Source organism: Henckelia pumila, chromosome 4 (genome assembly GCF_033568475.1).
Source record: "Henckelia pumila isolate YLH828 chromosome 4, ASM3356847v2, whole genome shotgun sequence".
Taxonomy (NCBI): domain Eukaryota; kingdom Viridiplantae; phylum Streptophyta; class Magnoliopsida; order Lamiales; family Gesneriaceae; genus Henckelia; species Henckelia pumila.
Window position 1 is genome coordinate 34,756,551 of NC_133123.1, and position 22,886 is coordinate 34,779,436.

Below are 22,886 nucleotides of genomic sequence, written 5' to 3' on the forward strand. Positions count from 1 at the left end.
ATAGGTGACACCTTCAGGAATACGTGATCACCTATCGCGAACTCCAAATTGCGTCGTCTGGCATCTGCATAACTCTTCTGCCGACTCTGCGCAGTCCTCATCCTATCTCGAATCTGTGTCACAATGTCAGCTGTCTGCTGCACAATCTCTGGACCCAACAAAATCCTCTCTCCAACCTCATCCCAATGCACCGGAGATCTGCATCTCCTCCCATAAAGTGCTGCATATGGAGCCATACCTATAGACGACTGAAAGCTGTTGTTATAGGTAAACTCCACTAATGGCAGTCTAGTCTCCCAAGATCCTCGAAAATCGATGACACAAGCTCTCAAAAGATCTTCGAGAACCTGGATCACTCTCTCGGACTGACCATCTGTCTGGGGATGAAAAGCTGTACTGAACAAAAGTCTAGTCCCCAAAGCTGTGTGCAGACTCTTCCAAAACGCTGAGGTGAATCTCGGATCTCTGTCTGACACGATAGACACTGGTATGCCATGCAGTCTAACAATCTCTCTGATGTAAAGCTCTGCATACTGTGTCAAAGTGTAAGTAGTCCTTACCGGCAAGAAATGAGCTGACTTGGTGAGTCTATCCACAATCACCCAAATCGCTGTACACCCTCTAGTACTCCTCGGTAAGCCAACCACAAAGTCCATCGTAATATTCTCCCACTTCCATTCCGGAATAGGGAGAGGTCTAAGAAGTCCTGCTGGACGCTGATGCTCTGCTTTGACTTGCTGACAAGTCAAGCACTCTGACACCACTCTCCCGATGTCACTCTTCATCCCGGGCCACCAATACGATAACTGTAAGTCTCGGTACATCTTCGTACTTCCGGGGTGAATGGAGTACGGAGATGCATGAGCCTCTGCTAGAATCTCGGCTCTCAACTGATCAACGTTCGGTACCCACATCCTCCCACGGTACTGAACGATGCCATCCTCCACTGTATACAAGAGACTACCTCTGGCCTCATCTCTCTGTCTCCATCGCTGTAGCTCCTCATCAGTGAACTGTCCCTCTCTAATCCGATCTCTCAAAACTGGCTGCACCGTCAACACTGACAAGCTCGGTGCATGGCCGCTCGGATAGCACTCCAACCCAAACCTCTGAATCTCGGTCCGTAGTGGTAACTGTGCAGTCAGACATGATACCACTGACGACTTTCGACTCAAAGCATCTGCCACTACATTAGCCTTACCCGGATGGTAGCTAATGTCACAGTCGTAGTCCTTAACAAGCTCAAGCCATCTGCGCTGCCTCATGTTCAACTCCTTCTGGGTGAAGAAGTACTTGAGGCTCTTGTGGTCGGTGAAAATCTTGCACTTCTCGCCGTAAAGATAGTGCCTCCAGATTTTCAACGCAAATACCACTGCTGCAAGCTCCAAATCATGCGTCGGATAGTTCTGCTCATGAATCTTCAACTGTCGCGACGCATATGCGATAACTCTGCCACTCTGCATAAGTACTGCGCCCAAACCAAGCTTGGACGCGTCGGTGTACACCACTAACTCCTCATGTGGCACTGTCATAGCTAACACAGGTGCTGAAGTAAGTGCATCCTTCAGCTGATCAAAGCTCCTCTGACAATCTGGACTCCAACTATACTTCGCGTTCTTCTTGGTCAAGGAAGTCAAGGGTACTGCAATAGAGGAAAAACCCTTGATGAACTTCCTATAGTATCCTGCTAAACCCAAGAAGCTACGAATCTCCGAAGCATTCTTTGGAATCCCCCAATCCCTCACTGCCTGCACCTTGGACTGATCCACTGCAATCCCATCCCTAGAAATAATGTGGCCTAGAAACGCCACCTGCTCCAACCAAAACTCACACTTACTGAACTTTGCAAACAGTCGATGCTCCCTCAAAGTCTGCAAGGCTGTATGCAAATGCTGTGTGTGCTCCTCAATGCTCCTCGAGTAGATCAATATGTCATCAATGAATACAATGACAAACTGATCTAGATATGGCTGGAAGACACGATGCATAAGATCCATAAACACTGCTGGAGCATTGGTTAACCCAAAGGGCATCACCAAGAACTCATAGTGTCCATATCGTGTCCTAAAGGCAGTCTTAGACACGTCTGAATCTCTGACCCTCAGCTGATGGTAACCAGATCGCAGATCGATCTTGGAGAATACCGAAGCTCCCTGCAACTGATCGAATAAATCCTCTATCCTCGGTAGTGGATACTTATTCTTCACTGTGACTCTGTTGAGCTCTCGGTAGTCAATGCACAATCTCATGATGCCGTCCTTCTTCTTCACAAACAACACTGGAGCTCCCCATGGAGAAAAGCTAGGGCGAACAAAGCCCTTCTCCAACAACTCCTGAATCTGCTCCTTCAACTCTCTCATCTCTGTAGGAGCAAGTCGATACGGTGCCTTAGAGATAGGCACAGTATCCGGCAACAACTCAATACTGAACTCCACCTCCCTCACTGGTGGAACTCCTGCAACATCGTCAGGAAAAACATCTGGATAGTCACGTACCACCTCTATATCTGATAAAGATCTGCTAGAAACATCTGAGGTAGTGACCACACTAGCCAGAAAACCCTGACATCCACTGCGCAACAGTTTCCTCGCACGAACAAGTGATATCATCTGAGGAATACTGCTAGACTGAGATGCAAAGAAAGTAAACATCTCACCTCCTGCTGGCTTCACTGATACTGTCCTACGTCGGAAATCAATCGAAGCTCCATTAACTGATAGCCAGTCCATACCCAAAATCAAGTCAAACCCAGTCAATGGAAGAACCACTAGATCTGCTCGAATGGAGTGTCCCTGCAGCTCCAATGCCAGATCCCTGATGACACTAGTGGTAGTGATAATCTGTCCGGATGGCATGGTAACATCGTAACCACTGTCTACAACCTCTGGTGTAATGCCTATCCGTCTGATAAAATCCCGGGAGATAAACGAATGCGTGGCTCCTGAATCTAGCAACGCAAACGTGGAGTTGCCTCCAACTAGAATTCTCCCTGCACGCAGAAATTCCCAACAATTCATCCCACTACGCTCCCAAGGTTAAAACACTACAATCCTTAATTCTAATCACAAAGAAACAAAATTCTTATTCTAGCATGCTGATAATTAAACTCATGAAACAGGCATTCAGATATGATCGCAATTAAACATAAGCAAAGAATTGAAAAAGTTCTAGGGGTTAGATATACCGGTGATCAAGGAGGTATCTGGATCTGCCTCCTCAGCCTGCATCACATAAACTCGCCCACTGACATTCTGCCTTTGCGGGCAGTTGGCAATCTGATGCCCTGGCTCCTTGCAGCGATAGCAGACTCCTGCTCCCAAAAGACACTGCCCGGAATGCATCTTCTGGCACTTCGGACACACTGGATATCTCCCTGGAGTAGGGGCCCCGCCCCTAGTCTGCTGCTGTGGCTTCCCCTGAGGCCTCTGCTGATTCGGGCCCTTAGATGGCCCTGTAGACTGCTTCTTCGCAGGTGGCTGCGAAGATGGCCGCTGATACCCTGTCTGCAAAAACTGCCTCTTACCCTGCTGCTCTCTCTGTATCTCCCTCCGTCCCTCCTCGGAACGCAAGGCCCTGCTGACTGCAGACTCATATGTAAAGACGTCTGCCATACGCACGTCGTGCCTGATCTCAGCCTTCAGGCCCTCAACAAACTGACGCAGCTTCTCCTGCGGGCTCTCAGCAATCATGGGCACAAAACGACAGCCCCTCTCAAACTGGCTCACATACTCCACCACAGACCTGTCCCCCTGACGGAGACTCATGAACTCACGGATCATGCGGCTGCGCACATCCTCAGTGAAATATTTGGCGTAGAAGATACGCCTGAACTCAACCCACGTCAGGGTAGGTAGATGGACTCCTCGAACTGCACCCTCCCACCATAGGGCTGCATCGCCTCGCATCATGTATGTAGCACAGCTCACCCTGTCGGCGTCTGTGATCCCCATATAGTCGAAGATGGACTCAAGAGAGCGAATCCATCCCTCAGCCACCAACGGATCGGTGGTCCCCAAAAACTCCTTAGGCCCCTTCTTCTGGAACCTCTCTGCGACGTCCTCCTCGTGGGACAGTCTGGGACGGGCTGCCTGCTGCTCCAGCAAGGCAGTAATACCCGCCATCATCGTGGCACTGGCCTGCTCCAGTGCTGTCATGGGGTGCTGCTGAGGTGGCGGTGGAGGTGGAGGTGGATGTGGAGGTCTCCCACGTCGATTCACCTGTCTGGGAGGCATTCTGCACCACCACATATTTATTTACGTAAATCGCCATGCATAACTAAGTGTTTAAAATTAAGGCTAACTTAAATTCTAGAATTTTAAATCATACTATAAACATTTAAAACTTACAGACCGGTAGCATGGATTTCTGAGCTAGCATAGCAGTAGTGACCCCTCCAAGGACCGTGCTTTGATACCAACTGAAACGACCCTAACTCTCTAATAAATAAATATGCGAAAATTTTTTTTTTTTTTTTTTTTTATACTACTAAATAAATATATGTACATATATGCCCATACATATATGCACCAAATAAAATACTAAAAATAAATTCATGACTAAATAAATAAACAATTTAAGTACTTAAATAAAATGCATTCTTTAAAAATAATTAAACATCTGAGTCAACTCTAGAATTAAAAATATACTGCATAAATAAAATAATTAAAATGTGTCATAAGACATCAGCACGGTGACTCAGAAGCTGTCACGGTCACGGGGCTACTGCAGCACGGCTCATACATCCTCACCACCGGTAGGAGTAACCTGTTCCTCTACGTACTCACCTGCACCATATCAGTGTAGTGAGCCTAGAGGCCCAACATGCATACTAACAAGGGTTTAAAATAATTTAAATCAATTTAATACTAATACATACATATACATGAATGAGCATGCTTAAAAATTACATAACGTAAATTACATAAATAAACATACATAACATGCATAATATCATACATACATAAGTTGTTGAGCATTTATTTTCTGAACATCGAGTGGTCCTATCCGTAAGTGTGACCCATAGTGCGACTGATCAGTCTAAGAAACCATCGTACGAGGCTGGTGGCGAACCACCCATACATAAATGGCAGAAAACTGCCCATACATAAATGGCAGAAACTGCCCATACATAAATGGCAGAAACTGCCCATACATAAATGGCCACACTACTTCAATTTCCACCTAAAATATTTTATTTGCTCAACCATAGAAATTAAATCATAGCATAAAAATTGATTTCATGAATGCATGTACTTAAATAAATTGTGTGTCCTTCATATATATTTAATTTAATTTTTCTTACTAACATATAAATATTAAAATAACTTAAATGCATAAAAATAATTAAATATATAATCAGGACACATGCAATTTTCTCATGGATGGTTCTGGACTGCTGGCCCTACACTCAAACCCAATAACTTAACTTAAGACTTGGCCCATAAATCAACCAAAGCCCATTAAGACTAACTTAGGCCCAATAACACCGTCCCTGGCCCAATGGGCTCAAAAGCCCATTAACAGGCCCAATAACTTTCATGGGCTCCCAAGCCCATAAAAATTTCTAGCCAACTTAAAAATTTAAATAAAAGTTATTAAAAGCCCAAAAATAATTAAATTAACCCAAAATAAATTAAATGATACTAATTAAATTTTTTTGGGAATTTAATTAGCCCATTTAATTCCTAATTAACTTAAATACTTAAAAATAAAAATACCCGAGCCCAAATAAAATAACCCAGACCCGGACCCACTTAACTTAACCCATATTATTTTAGACCCGACCCGGACCCAAGACCCGACCCGGAACCCATTAGAAACCCTAGACCCGAAACCACCCTCTCTCGTTAGGTCTCGGCCGAGAGCAGCAGGCCTTCTTGGCCTGCTGCCGGCCGGCTCCGACCGCCCCTGGCCGGAGCGCCACCGCCCGGACGTAGCCCACGTCCGGGCGGACCTAACCTGTCCAGGCCCCAGCCCCCATGCACGCCCAAACCAGGAACCCGAAGCCTCTTACTCGAACCCTAGCCTGCGCCTGTCTGCACCTCTCTAGCGTAAAACCCTTCGGCCGAGCCCTTCTCAGCCTCAAGCCATGCCATAGCTCGATCCTTAGGCACCCTAGGATCTTACCTGACCGAACCCTCAGCCCCGAACCAAGCATGGAGAGGAAAAACGTGAGTTATGCACATGAAATCGAAGCACAAGGCACAAACAACCATATAAAAATCGATTTTCTGAAAAGTGCTTAAAAGATTCAGATGTCTACTATAATCTACATGATATATATACTGATATAGCGAAAAAAATAAGAAAAGAACATGCCTTTCACACGTAGGACGGACTTCGGGACGCCGGGACGACGATGGCTTGCTTGGAACCTTCGAAAATGGCTATGGAGTCTCCTTGAAGGTTGGTTCAGTGAGGAAGAAGATGGAGGTGACGGCTGATGCTAGGGGGAGAAAGAAAACAATCGGCTAAGGTAGGGTTTTTGGTAGAATAAGTCTAATTTTAGGGTTAATTAAAATATAGGTTAACTAATTAAATAAAAAAAAAGTTTTAAATAAATAATATACAACTTAAACTCTTAAATAAACATTTAAAAATCTGATCACCTAAATAAAATCTCGAAATAATAATTTAGGGGAATTTTAAAAATACTAAAAAGTCAATATTTTGACTAATTTTGGATAAAAAATTACCCCTAAAATTAAATAAAATTAAATACCTAAAATTTTGAGATAATAAAATAACGTAAATTACATAAATAAACATACATAACATACATAATATCATACATACATAAGTTGTTGAGCATTTATTTTCTGAACATCGAGTGGTCCTATCCGTAAGTGTGACCCATAGTGCGACTGATCAGTCTAAGAAACCATCGTACGAGGCTGGTGGCGAACCACCCATACATAAATGGCAGAAAACTGCCCATACATAAATGGCAGAAACTGCCCATACATAAATGGCCACACTACTTCAATTTCCACCTAAAATATTTTATTTGCTCAACCATAGAAATTAAATCATAGCATAAAAATTGATTTCATGAATGCATGTACTTAAATAAATTGTGTGTCCTTCATATATATTTAATTTAATAGTATAAAAAAAAAAAATTCCGCATATTTATTTATTAGAGAGTTAGGGTCGTTTCATCGATCATTGAAGAATTTCTGAAGAGATACTACTGCTACTTTGTGTTGCCGAGTAGTGTTGGAAACACTGAAAAACACACGAGTGAAGTGTTATTCAAAAAGTATTTCTTTGGTTTTCGTTTTTCGGTTTAGAACTTCCTATTGATTTATTATTCTAGTTCTTACTAGTTTTTAGGAAGTCGTTTATTTTCTCAATCTGTTGAGAAAAATAGATTTTTCGTAAAACAATCACTAGTTGGTTTTTGTAAACTGATTTGATTTTCTAGTGATTATTTCGCCATGAGGCATCGTGCAAGTACTTAGTACTTGTGCATAAATATCTGTGTGCTATTTATTTTTACTGTTAGTTAATTATTCTGCTGCATAGTGTTATCGTGAAGTGTTGACAACACTGAAAGATAACACACACTCGAAAAGTTTTCTGGTATTTCTGTGATTTTATACTATCCAAACCTTACAATATATATTTAATAAAATACTTCATGTAGCTTAGCTTAGTGAAATGTATAAAATAATTTATACTTTGAAACAATCTATTTTGAGAATAGTTTTTGGTTAAAATATTTTTTATAATAAAAAATTTTGAACGACTATATTTGATTATGGGCTCATTTATGGGCAACAGTGTAATAAAATGTGGGCTCACTTCTGGGCTACCCTTACTTCGTAAAAAACCCCGTTCAAAACTTTGACCGCATTCCAACTTAGCTTACCACATCATCTGCCTTAAAAATTATTATTTAAAAAAAATAAAAATTATTTTGGTACATAAAATATTGATAAAATATCAAATTATTACATGAATTATTGAAAATGATTTATTCGGTATATGATCAAACTCAAAAATTAATTTTGCCCTTTACTTAATTTGATTTTAAGTCCAATGTGCTATTAAATTTTACTTGATTTTAAGTCCAATGTGTTATTAAATTTTACTACATGCATTTTTATATTTTTAATTAATTAATTTTATTGATTAAAATATAAAAATAAATTCATATTTACTATACTTCAAAAATAAAATTTTATAGCATGGATTTGAAAAAAGTATTCAACACGCATATATATACTTTTGGGAAAAAATCGGTATCCTATTGAGGTTGGAACAATAACACAATATTACATGGATCTTGCTTAATGTGTTGATCTGCACAATTGTGATTGCCAAAAATTTTGGACTTGATTTAGACATTTTCGACAAACTATATTATTTTTTAAATTTTATTTTAATTAAATATTTAAATATAAAAAATATTTATTTTATAATATTTTTATAAACTACAAAAAATTATATTTTAGCTTATGTATATTCTGATTTATTAATGAATTGTAATTTTATTAATATAAATGATAATATTATAACGTAGATAAAGAGAAAAATATATTTTATTATTTTTAATGTATATTAGTTTTGAATATATATTTTATTAATTGTTACACACACACTGTATCTTTGTATAAATTAATATTTATAATTTTTTTACAATAAATATGATCTCTTTTTTAAAATATAAAATTTAAATAAATATAAATTTCTGTTTATAATTGCAAACAATAAAATAATTTTTAAAATAATTAAAATGTCTATTTATTTGAATTTAACAAAAAAAAAAAAATTGGACTTTAGTAAAAGGTAAATTGAATTTATAACTTGATCATGTACGTACCATCTAAATCATTTTCAATAGATAATGTATCAATTTAACATTTTTTCAATATTTTGTGTATACCAAATTAAAATTTAATATTTTAAAAAATGTATCTACGTGCAATACTACTAATAATGACGTATGCACGAGTCGATCATTTCAAATAATTTGATTCTCCAAGTTCGAACATATAATCCAATTCTAACAGTCTTACAAAACTAACTCATGAAATAATGAGTTTTGAATTTATATAGAATATTGTTTTATAAGATACATACATCGTAAAATCCCAATTTACATAGTACCTTCGAAATTATATTCTATTTGATTTAAGTTCAATAATACACGAATATGCCGGCCGGGGAGTAAATACCTTCCTCATTTTTATTAATTTTATGGATTATAAAATATTACTAGTGTAGCATTGCATTATTACATATAAATGCACTCTACTATTATTTTCACATTTACAATTAGTAGAAAGACAGCAAATATATAATTTCTTAATGTTTGCATTTTTTTTAATGCATTCTTAAGTATCTAAAATCTTTCATTTGCTGATGTGCTAGGTGATTGTGGCAAGAGGTAATAAAATAATATAATATCAAAACCAAGGGAAAGTATTTGACTTGAAAATATAAAATCTGAAAAATCAGACGGCTCCAAAGTCAAGGGCAATCTACCCCCAAAGGTCAATGACTCAATATCACCATATATATCCTTTTTTTTTTTTTTTTGAAACTCATATATATCTTAATTAATTAATTCATATATCAAATATGTTAGCTAGTAACTTATGTATCATTTGATAACAAGATCTTAAATTTTGAACGAGATCTCAAGTTCAAATCACAAATATTATAACAAATATTTTCGTAACTAAAAAAATCCCTAACATACTTGGCATATTCACATTTTATTGAGAAAAGCGAAGTGAATTGAGCATTCATTGGATATTGGATCCGTATATATATGGGCCGGCAGAGGGAGTTTCGTTTCATTCTTGTTCTACATACACTAATGCGTAATAGTATGAGGTGTTTTCTATTCTCAAATCTTTCGGTTTGTATTATTTAATTAGTCGGTCTATTTGGAATTAATAAAAGTTATTTTTTCGGTACATTTGATTTTAATTAAAATTTAGGAAAAATTGTTTTTTTAGTTTTGTATGTTTGTCACTTTGCGATTTTGGTCCTCTATATTTTCAGATTTCAATTTTAGTCCGCTATCTTTATTTTTTTGGCAATTTTAGTCCTTTTTTGATGCGGCATTGATGTGGCACCTATGCAGTGCTGATGTGGAGTTGGCGTGTATAGTGCCACATAAGCATTTTCGAATAAAAATAACTGAAATTGCCAAAAATCGAAACATACAGGACTAAAACTAAAATATAAAAACATAAATGACCGAAATCGCCAAGTGACAAACATAATGGACTAAAATTGCAGTTTTCCCTATAATTTATGAGGAGTTCTTCATTGGAGTTTGAACTCCAAGAACGTATGTGCGATGTTAGCAACATTTTCTTCCATATTAGGATAATGAGATACTCAGAAAAGAAATAAGTTAAATTTTTTAGCAATAATTTAATTAGTTTGCACCTTTAACATTTATTAAATGAATAATGCTACATGTACACAGAGAGTATTTACACGTTGGATTACATATTATACTTAAAATCACATCATTATTTCATTCACTTTATTTGAAAAAAATCTTTCAAAAATATATGTAGGATAATCATGTATGAGCTAGGAAAAAATGGGACTCAATGTTTAGAAAAACTAGTTCATTATATTAAGTCCAAATTTTGATCAACTAATTAAAGGATAAAAAACCTAGCTAGGTATAGTACCAAAAACAATTTCGCATTTCAATTTGTAAAAATGCGTATACTTGATCTAGGTACAGTTGTCTTACTTACATAAAACAAAATGTGGAATCAATTGATTCTAGAATTTCCAAATTTTAAGTATTGAAATATTCCATTATCATGTTATTCTCTTACCAAAGTATCACATCAAATAATTGGAATCTGTTAGAATGTAAACATATGACTTGGTATGACATGAGCAGTTCAAAAACATTACCTATATAAACAGAGATTCTTTGAGCAAAACCCATTCAAGAAAAAAATATGGCATCTGTTGAAATCTTTGTATCAAGCCTTTTGTTCATCCTTTTTCTTATCTATTTTCTTGCCCGAAACTGGCCATTCTTGAAAATGATGCCAACAATGTACCTTAAACCCCACGAAGTTTACGATAAAATCACGCAACTTTTAGCCAAAAACAATGCCACTCTTCTGTTCAAAACCTCCTGGTTTACGAAGGTCGACATTTTAGTCACCGGTGATCCAGCCAACGTTCAGCATATCATGAACTCTAAGTTCCCAATCTACCAAAGAGGATCCGAATTCCGGAACGTCTTCGATTTCCTCGGCGAAGCAGTCTTCAACAAGGATTTTGATGAGTGGAAGCAAGAAAAGAAGTTCACTCATGCATTCTTTAAAGAAAACCAATACCACAAATCTACTCCAAAGATAATTCATCATACTTTGGAGAAAACCCTAATCCCAGTTCTTGATTGTTGGGCTTTGGCCCAACTCATCTTTTTTGTTTCCCAGCCCACTACCAAAAGTCCCTTCTAGTTTTTTCCCCTACCACCCTAATAACTATTGTGCGTACTCTTTTTTTATTCTACGGCTGAGAAGTCTTCTTTCTGCGTGAGACAAAGGGCTGCCGACAGCACCCATTTTCTCCATGATTTTGGGTGACTGAAATCTTGGTAAGTAGCTCTTCTTGTATATATATGGTAGAGCGGTCGATTGCTAGAGTCGGGGAGACAGAAAGAGATTGAGCTTCTGCGTGTCTTACCTCTTCCGGTGACTGCGTGTCATATCTTTGCTTTGTACTTTGTGCGGTTCTGTGTGAACCTATCTCGAGCGTGAGATTGAGCTTTTACTGTGAAATTTGTGTGAGATTAGGAGGGCAGTGAGCATCAGGAGTGGGAATCCTTTGGTCTTCGTCGTAGATTTCCGAAGATTAGGAGAAGGCGTAGCGTCTGAGCCCCGAGTGCTTCTAAGTTATTGTTCTTGCTTGTTTGTTTGTGTTTCTGTTTCTGTGCAGGTACGAAGCAAAGAAGAAGAAGAAGAAGCACGGCGGATCGAACGATTAAGACTGCGGATTCCTAACAGTGGTATCAGAGCCATTGGTCTCTGCTGGTTCCCCGTCGTCGCCCGTTCACCACTCCGCCGCGGCCTGGTCAGTTGCTGTCGCCAAGTGCCGTGTCCGTTGTTCTGCCACTTCGGTTAGCCGGGAATCGAAACTCTAAGTAAGGGAGTTTCGCTCTGGTATATTGGCTGAAACCTCCTTTTATCGCTTTTTGTAGCGTAGCTGCTGGCCGCGGTTTTAGGTTTTGGGATTACGTGCTGGTAGAACCTAGTATTTATTTGTGTGATTGATTACTGTTGTGTTTCAATCTTTTGGAAATATTTATATCCGCTGCGTTCTCTGTGCTTTGTGCGATTTTATAGCTTTCTGTGTGAAAATCTGTTGTGTGTGTTTTCTGTCTGAAAACTTGTTGGTTTTGCTTTTGTGTTTTTCTGTGTGAGAAAAAAAAATGGCTTTGACTGGTTATAATCTCCAACCGTTTAATGGGAAAACGGATTTTTCAATATGGCAGCAGAAAATGAAAGGGATTTTTATTCAACAAAAAGTTTTCAAAGCAATAAATTTGTCATATTCTGCTGATGAAAAGGCTGAGAAAAAAGCTGAAATAGATGAGTTTGCTTATTCGTCTATTATCTTGAACTTGTCTGACTCGGTGTTAAGAAAAGTTGGTAAACTAAAATCTGCTAAGGAACTTTGGGAAAAATTAGAAGAACTTTATACTGAGAATTCGTTGCCCAGTAAATTGTTTTTGCTAGAGAAATTTTTCCGGTTCAAACTTGATTTAGAAAAAGACATTGACAAGAATATTGATGTGTTTACCAAATTAGTTCAAGATATTAAGCAAACTGGAGATAAACATATTGATGAATACACTCCTATTGTTCTTTTAAATGCTATTCCTGATTCTTACAGTGATGTTAAATCTGCTATTAAATATGGTAGAGATTAGATAACTTTAGATACTGTTGTGAATAGCTTGAAAAGCAAAGAAATAGATTTAAAGGCTAATAAGGGTGATAATAATTTTGGAGAAGCTATGTTTGTCAGAGGAAAGTTTAAAAACAAATTCCAGTCGAGACTCAAGAATAGAAAATGCTATAACTGTGGTGACCATTTCATGAAAGATTGTTCTAGGCCTAAGCAAAACCAAGACCAAAACAAAAATTTTCAAAAACAACATGATGAGCATGCTAATATGGCTTCCTGTAGTGAAAACATGGGTGATGTTTTTATGGTGACTGAAATATGTGATGTGTCTATGGTGAATTCTGTGCATTCAAGTTCTTTATCTGAAAATGAATGGTTAGTTGATTCTGCGAGTACTTTTCATATGTCCCCATTTAAAAATATGTTTTCTAGTTATGAAGAAGTGAAGCATGGTTATGTTTCTGTGGCAAATAAAAGATTGTGTCAAGTTGCTGGTGTTGGTGATGTCTCATTGAAGTTTGATTTTGGTTATGTGTTAACTTTGAAGAATGTGAGACATGTTCTTGACTTGTGTCATAACTTGATTTCATGTGCATCTTTGGAAGATGTTGGTTTACAAGGTAGATGGGGTAATGGAGTCATGAAAATTATGAAAGGGTCAGTAGTAATTTTCAACGATGTGAAAATGAAAAACTTGTATGTTTGTCATACTGAATTTGAACTGTGTGTTCTTGGTAGAGTTAAGTTTCCAAACTCCCCTATTACTGCTCCAAACAAGGTGGAGCATTTACCTGTTGAAATGTTTAGATGTTGTCTGAAAATTCTAAACTTTGATGTTGTTGACAGATTTTTTCTGTTTGTGTGTTGTGTTGTAGCTTACTTTTGTGTTTGCTACGTATTGGTTGTTACATTAACTTTGTGTTATGTTGTTGGGGCGATGATGATGGATATAGGTAACTCTCGTAACCAGTGAACCGACGTTGGGCCAAAAGGTGGAGATTTGTTGGGCTTTGGCCACTACAAGAAAAACGCAATACGACAACGGATTTTATCCGTTGTCGTAAGGGGTCTAAAACTGTTGTAACTAACGGTGTTGTCAAAACTGCGCCCCTACGACAACGGATAAAATCCGTTGTCGTTTCCCTCAAAGACAACGGATAAAATCCGTTGTCTTAGAGGACAATGACAACGGATTTTATCCGTTGTCGTAGACACAAATCTGTTGTCTTTGAGAGAAACGACAACGGATAAAATCTGTTGTCGTAGGAGCACAGTTTTGACAACACCATCAGTTACAACAGTTTTAAACCCCATACGACAACGGATAAAATCCGTTGTTTTTTTCTATATAAAAAACAAAAAAAATAAAAAAATTTATATAAATTTTAATATTATAAATAAACCAAAATTTAAAATTTCATAAATAAAATTTAATATATAATTTTTTAGTATTACAAATCACTCAAAATTAAAATTCTAATTCAATGCACACTAAAAAAAATGCGAAAAAAGTTCAAAAACTAAGGACTAGAGGCGTGAACAAAGCGAACATGATCTTCTGCTTCCCATCCATGTTCGTGTTCTGCACACGCAGAATATGCTGGAACTCCTCGTTCAACACCAGCGACTGCAATTCAATTGATGTTGAATATTCTGCTGCACCAAATATGAGTTCAAACATGAATGTAGAATCACCTAGAACTTCCTGGCAGTCCATCTGAAGGCTTGTTTCTGAAGTGATTACACGATTACCAGGCCAGTAACAAAGTAATTTGATAGTGTTCAAAGCTTTCATCATAAAAAAATTTCAGTCTTCAAAGAGAACTCTCCAAGCCACACAGGTTAAGAAACTTTACACGATAATGGCTGTAAATAATAGAAACGAACAACTGAAATTTCTAAGATCCTACAACTACCCAAAAAAAATTTAGAAGGCGATGTTCAAACAACAGCACAAACCAGAGAAGATTTTAGTTACCAAATATTAGAACCAATAATAGAAACAAATATCAGTACAAAACAAATCCAGAAATTGAGGAAGCAATTCGATTATAATAACATGAACGGTGAACGAGTATACCGCTAATTCTTCAAATTTAGAAGTGCATCCTTGCACTGTTGCACAAAATATCATGTTGTAATGCCTTAATCTGCCACAAGAAACAGAATTTGATGTCAACCCCCGAAAAAAATTTAAAACAAACACGGGGAATAATAAAAAGTAGTTCACCTTGTCTCTTCCCAATTCTGCAGCTGCATCTTCTGAAGACGTCCTTAAATTCTGAATCTCAATCCCGCTCAACTCTAAAACTTTAATGTTTACAAACATTCAAACTGCACCAATTAGGGGGAAAAACCATGCAATCAGGCACTCATGGAAACGCAACACAAAGAATAAGAAAACATACTTTTTTTCTTGAATAAGCCTGACTAAGCCCATTTTTTCCTGTACAGAGTTCATGAAATACAAGAAAATCGATAAACATTAGACATAAAATAAACATAAAATAAACGATAAACGAGATTGCCTCAAGAACTTACGCTTAGAACCCAAGATAAACAACCTCAAGAAGACTGGAAATCAGTTGGAATCGATGCGCACACGCAGGAACAGCCCTCGAGATGCAGCTTCAATTAAAAATGTATGGAGTGGAACAGGCTTTATAAATTTTCATGAAAACACCTGGCATTTGAATGTTAAGAAACATAAATTGCAAAAAAGCTTATAAGTTCGAGCATGCTATTGTCCAATGATTTAAGTTAAACAAAAAGAATAAGTATGAAATAAATGGCTTCATAAATGGTTCAATTCACTTAATATACACCGTTTCAATTTCTAGTTCAGGAACTTATAGCTGATGCTTTTCCAGCTTTGAGACTTTTAGTCAGTCAGTTACTACACGTACTAGTAACTAATAGGTAAGATTCATACCAGAAGACATTTGTGGCACCTTGGACGAGTGCAGATGAAAAGCAGAGTAGGACTACAAGGGCTAGAATCATGAAACATAAGGCAGGACCGTCTGCATTGGGCTCTCCCCTGAAATTAGTGAATGATCCTGTAAAAGATCTTATACCTCAGGTTGCATTAGTATTGTTGAAATTAATCCCGCTGCATTTGTTTTTGTCTTTGATGATAGATATTGATTACTTGATTATTGCAACATGTTTAGTTCTATTTTCAAAATGGCCGTCCACCACCAAATGAATTAAAAGAGCGATGCTTATTTAGAGCCAATAAGTTTTTCTATGCTCACATGAATGGACTCCAAATCAATGGTTAGTCATTAATGGTATAAGAATTTTCAGTTTTATTTGTTGCTATTTTGTCTACCAATGCATTTGGAACTTATGATAGCATCAATATGTAATGAACGCATAAATAATAGTCATCATAGGTTTCTATGCTCATCTTTTCATTTGTTTTCAGAATTTAAACTGGTAACGAAGGAAATTTTTAAGCTCCCCTCGTTCTTCTCCACTGCTTTATTTAGAAAGATTGATGTCGATTGTACTGGAATAGTGACCGGGTAATTGCTGTGTTCTGTTGTTAACTTTTACTCACACTTCATGCAAACTAGTATAATTACACTCACGCCGTAAAATAGTTACTCCAAGGGTCTCTCCCTTAATTAAAGGTGATAGATATTTAATGATGTCGTTACTTTCTTTACCTGAATGCAAATAAAGAGATAAACCAATTATAGCTTAAACTAGAAGGGACTCTTTACCAGGTGTTTTTCAAATCATACACACCCCTTCCCCTAAGTTTTAACCATGTATTGGATCAGCACATATATCAGTGCCCTCAAAATATGAAAGTGAACTCCAGCAATACAAATTATCAGTTAAGGATTTAGTTGTGATCAGCTTGTAATATGTATATGTTTCCTTGGTTCGTGTTTTTGGCCAGTCTTGTTTCTATACAACATAACACTCTTACTCCATTTAATGATATGTTAACAAGGATGCATTTGTTGATTTTTGGATCAATGGGAACATTCTGACAAAAGACATAGGAACACAAATATACACAGTATTGAAGCAGCCACGCATCTCAAATATTTGGTGCAGGTTTCACGGCAACCATCCATGACTTTTTAATCTATTATGGAAGTCGAGTTTAAGGATTGTCACGATTACCTCTCTTTGCGCGCGCTGGCAATATTTTATTGTAGGATGATTTCAAACCCGTGCTTCGAGAACTTCCGGCAATTCATTCAGGGCTGGAGTTCTTTCAGAGTACACCTGAATTTCAAGAAAGATATGGTATGCCCGAAATGGTTTTTTCATTACAAACTCCAATGGTTTACTTGAATTTAATTTATTTAATGATTAGATCCATACTTGCTGCTTAAATATATTGTTACCATATGAAGCACTGTATGTCACTATGTTTATAAGCGAAGAGCTGCAAGATTGACATAATTCAAGAACCTTGATATGCGAAATCTCAATCGAGCGAGACTACACGCCCAAGTGTTTTACTAGTTTTAACTGCTATCATTTAATTAAAAGCAAAATATGTTGGCAAACAATTGATAAATAACCCAACAATGAATATTTATCTAAACTCAATTTTTTCCTTCCAAAGAAGGAGCAAGCAACAACATAGTAAATGGCGAAATCACCTTTCACACGGCCATCCACTTCCAAAGCTACATCAACAAACAACTCCAACTCCTGCAACAGGTTGCGTCTCTGCGTCGAAGCTAACGCCTTGAAAATTAAAAAATAAAAAATAAAACCACATTAATACTCAAAAAATAAATAAACAAACAAACAAAAAACAAAAATCAGAGACAGAGGTTAGAAATCAGAAAGAATCCACAATAACATAGAAATGAATATAGATACTCTCAAGAGCGAGAGCCGTGAGATAAGCTTTGAATCTAAGCCAGAAAATTAAGAAATGACCCAAAATCTGCTCGAAAACGAAGAGAAAATTATGGGCAGAAACAGGTCACGAATAGTACCTCCGTTCGCACGATTTAGGGTTCGATTTATGATATTCAAAGCTAAAATGGAAGCTAGAAGTCATGGGGTAGGTGAGTCATGGCCGGCCGACCCATCTCTGGTGGTTTCAGCAGGCGGCGGCTCAAGGTCGAAGATGAAAAGGGGGCGACGGGTTTGGGTAGGGTAAGGTTCTTTCTCAGTTTCTCTCCCTTCTTGTTTTCGTTTTAATAAGCGTTTAAATATATGTATATGTATATTATATGTATAAGGATTAAAATATATAATTTTTTAAATTTTTTTTAAAAAAGACAACATTTTTATAAAAAATCGTTGTCTTTGATCTTCAAAAAAATGCATAAAAACAACAGTTGATAAAAACCGTTGTAGCATCCTAAAAAAACCGCTAATAGACAACGGTTTTTAAAAACTGTTGTCCTTTACCCCTCAAAGACAACGGTGTTTTAGAAACTGTTGTCTTTGATTAAGAAAAAACGCTCAAAGACAACAGTTTTAATCAAAACCGTTGTTAAAGGGTAAAAGACAACAATTTTATGCTAAAACCGTTGTCTTTTGAGTGTTGTTGATATAGCGGCCCAACTCATCTTTTTTGTTTCCCAGCCCACTACCAAAAGTCCCTTCTAGTTTTTTCCCCAACCACCCTAATAACTATTGTGCGTACTCTTTTCTTCTTCTACGGCTGAGAAGTCTTCTTTCTGCGTGAGACAAGGGGCTGCCGACAGCACCCATTTTCTCCATGATTTTGGGCGACTGAAATCTTGGTAAGTAGCTCTTCTTCTATATATATGGTAGAGCGGTCGATTGCTAGAGTCGGGGAGACAGAAAGAGATTGAGCTTCTGCGTGTCTTACCTCTTCCGGTGACTGAGTGTCATCTCTTTGCTTTGTGCTTTGTGCGGTTCTGTGTGAACCTATCTCGAGCGTGGGATTGAGCTTCTACTGTGAAATTTGTGTGAGATTAGGAGGGCAGTGAGCATCAGGAGTGGGAATCCTTTGGTCTTCGTCGTAGATTGCCGGAGATTAGGAGAAGGCGTAGCGTCTGAGCCCCGAGTGCTTCTAAGTTATTGTTCTTGCTTGTTTGTTTGTGTTTCTGTTTCTGTGCAGGTACGAAACAGAGAAGAAGAAGAAGAATCACGGCGGATCGAACGATGAAGACGGCGGATTCCTAACATTGATCGTATGTCACGAGAAAACCAAGTGTTTGATTTGCAAGAATTGTTCAATAGGTACATGCATGCTTGATGCAACATGCATCATGGTTGTGGGATCCGACCCGGGTTCTCTTCGAGTCGGGTTTCCCGAAAACCCATTGTTGAATGCCATGGATGATATCGGCGAGGCTGTGTTCTACCGGCATATTTTGCCGGAGAAAGTGTGGAAGTTGCAGCGGTGGTTGAATATTGGCAAGGAGAAGAAAATGGCTGCTGCTGCTAAAACTTTAGGCCTAATGCATGACGGTTACGTATCCGAAAAACGCAAATCAGTCGCTAAGATTGGTCCAGAAAGTGAAGATTTTGATGTGCTGAAGTTTTATTTAACTAGTAACGATAATTCGGTGAAAGGATCAAACATACATGGAGAAAAATCATTTTTAGCCTCAAATCTAATGACCCTTTTGTTTGCTGGAAGAGACACTTCTGGAGCACTGCTGACCTGGTTCTTTTACCTCATTGCAAGAAACCCTTTAGCAGAAAACAAGATTTTACAGGAAATCAGAGGTGTTCTACTCGATCGAAAACGCTTCGAAAAAGCACATATTCTCCAATATGGATGAATTAAGCAAACTAGTTTATCTCCACGGTGCCATATGTGAGAGCCTGAGGCTTTTTCCAACAGGTCCATTTCTTTTAAGGGTTCCAAATCAAGAAGATGTGCTCCCAAGTGGGCATAATTAAAGTGAACCAAACCACAAAAGTCATGCTTTGCTCTTATTCAATGGGGAGAATGCCGGAGATTTGGGGAGACGATTGCCATGAGTTCAAGCCCGAGAGATGGATATCGGAGAAAGGAGGCGTGAAGCACGTGGCATCGAGTAATTTTCTGGCTTTTAGATCGGGACCGTGGACTTGTCCCGGCAGGGAACTGGCTTTTACTAGAATGAAAGCTGTTGCGGCCACGATTCTGCATAATTTTCGTGTGTCTGTTTTGGATCATCAGAAAGTTTGTCCGAGTGTTTCTGCTATTCTTACGATGAAGCATGGCTTGAAGGCCAAAGTTGCCAACAAATGGATGTAATTGGTCATGAATTAATCTTGATCTCTGAAGTTAAAAATTATAGGTTTCTGTTCAAATTTTCAAATGGAAAAAATGTACTGAACAATATTTTCCTTTTTGTTTTGAATAAATATGCCTTTTTTTTCAAATTAAAGAAATGCTTGCATATTTTTAAATGCCTACATTTATAGGTTTTTTTGCCTATTTTTTTTACTCTATATTTTATGCTCCCCCGAGTATATTTTTGTGGACTAATTGGTTAAAGATGACGAAATTCATGTTAGCCATAAATGTTTAGAAACATGTGAATCGAGATATGTATAAATTGAGAGTGAAGAAGGCGGTATGATGATAAACAAAGACACATAAAAGAATTCGAAAGCGTCTATTTAATTAGAGAATTATTAACACGTAATTAATTATCATTATTGATAAAGTAATTAGTTTATTATTATAAACTCAACTTAACTAGAGATAATGAAATGACACTTTTGGGAAACATTATTGGTATACTGGAAATTTTGAGAACAAAAGTTGCTACTGACTTTCGTCTAATCTATTCTAGAGATTTTTTATATGGGATATTATAAAGTAGAGTCATGTATCATAACTTTCTTGATCACTGCTTAATTTGTAAAATAATAATTTATAAATTATTATCCTTTACATATTCATAACTTTTTAAAAAAAATACGTCTTTTCTCTAATTAATTAATAGTGTATTTCTATAATTTAGTATCAATAAAGTATATAATGTATATATTTATGTGTGTGTCTGTGTGTGTTTTGACACAAAACATACTAATTGCTAGCTATATTATCAAATAATTAAAAGATCTCTATCCGGACTAATTTTAATTTTAAAAAGCGATTTTTTCAAAAAAAAAAATCATTTTCCTTATCATAACGAAAGACATAACAAAATGACAACTCAAACATATATAAAATTAAAATGGAGAAAGCTAATCCAACATAATTACACTAACTCATAGTTTGCATACATACTCCTAACTCCCATCAGGGCCATCACGTGCCAAAAATAGATAATATTCAATATATATAGACACACGCTAGGATTTCCAAAATATATATGGTATAAAAAAAATACAACGCGAGTGATCTGAAATCATGAAATCGCTTGTTTGTTGTTTCATATAATGTAAATATAACTTTGATTTAAATTTTTTTTTATTTGGGATAATTTTTTTTCCAAACAAAATATATTATAGTGAAGATGAATTAATTTTTTTTCCAAAAAAGGGATGAATTAATTTAAGTTCATGAATGGATCAACTCATGCGGGCCGTGTTATCTATGGGCCCAGATTAACCCAAAACCAGCAAGAGACGGCCCAAATATGATTTTTTTTTTGAAAAAAAAAGTATAATCATCATATAATTCATATTCAGAAAAACCTACAAACTCCTAGGTCATTTTTTTAATGAATCTCATATTCTATTTGACTCATAAAAGATATTATTTTTATGTTAAAAATATTAATTTTAATTATAAATATGAATCATATATTCTCTAACGGATATAAATTTGTGATTCGCAACAACTTTAATACTTGGATTTAAGTTCAAAAAATTGAAAAAAAAAACATACAAAACAAATTAAAACTAAGCTTTTCTGACATGATCATAATTTATGTTATAACCCATAATTAAATGCGGTCTTCCCATCACATTTAATAATGTTGGTAAGAGGTCTATGTTCAAACATTTTCACCGCCGCCGCCGATAATAATAAACTTATATATACATATAATTACGGTTAATTGGCGGCGGCTATAGTTGATTCATATTTTTTCATTCTTTTCTTCTCAATTCCTAAATTTCAAATTTCTTCAGCTTTGATTAAAAAAATCTTGGAGGAAGATATTGAAAATTATATCTTTCATTCTTATAATCTTCTCGAGTAATTATTTTATATAGGAATTGTGAGTTTTAATTGTTGTACTTCTTATTTAAACTGTTATTGTGCATATGAAGTAATTTTTATTTGTTTTTCACTATGAAGTTTTAGTATACTCGTATCACTATATATGAGAAAAAGAAAATTTATTCTCATTTCAAAAAACAGAGGAACCTATTACCCCTATGCTATATTTTTAATTCCGAATTATTATTATCATTATTTTTTTTTTTTACAGTGAAAACTTTTGTAATATTTTTTTTTTGTGACGTGAGAACATGCAACCGCTAAATTTCGATGCGCTCTGGGTAAATCCCCGGACTAATAGTCTACAAACTACGCTAGTCAGGTAAATCACATTGGGCAAACCCTGTGTGACAGGCTGGTCCAAGAAAGTATTGGCAGGAGAATCGAACTCTTGTAATTTTATCGATAAATAGAGTGGTCCTTCATTACAAGATTAGTCAACCATACAGAAAAATTTCTCGGTTACCACAAAAAATGGGAAGAGAAAGAAATAACAAAAACAGCTAACGAGTGAGTAGTCTTATTTGCCGATCTTTGAATATGCATAAATTTGATGTGTCTTGACGTTGCTCCAATAAGTATCGAACACCAGTGGCAATGGAGCCAACATAGCTACGTACGACCCTTTTTCATACAAGTAACTGCTTGCAATCCTAGTAGAGAATCTGAAGTGAGAAGATGCACCTGAATCCCACGTTCTTGAGCAATCCTAAACCCACGTGCCCTCAATAGCCTACAGTTCAGCTGCCGTAACTGATGGAGGCCTCACTAGATTGCGGCCAAATGCTAAGATGGGATGGCCTTCGTGGTCCCTTATCACACCTCTAATGGCAAAATTATTAGTTCT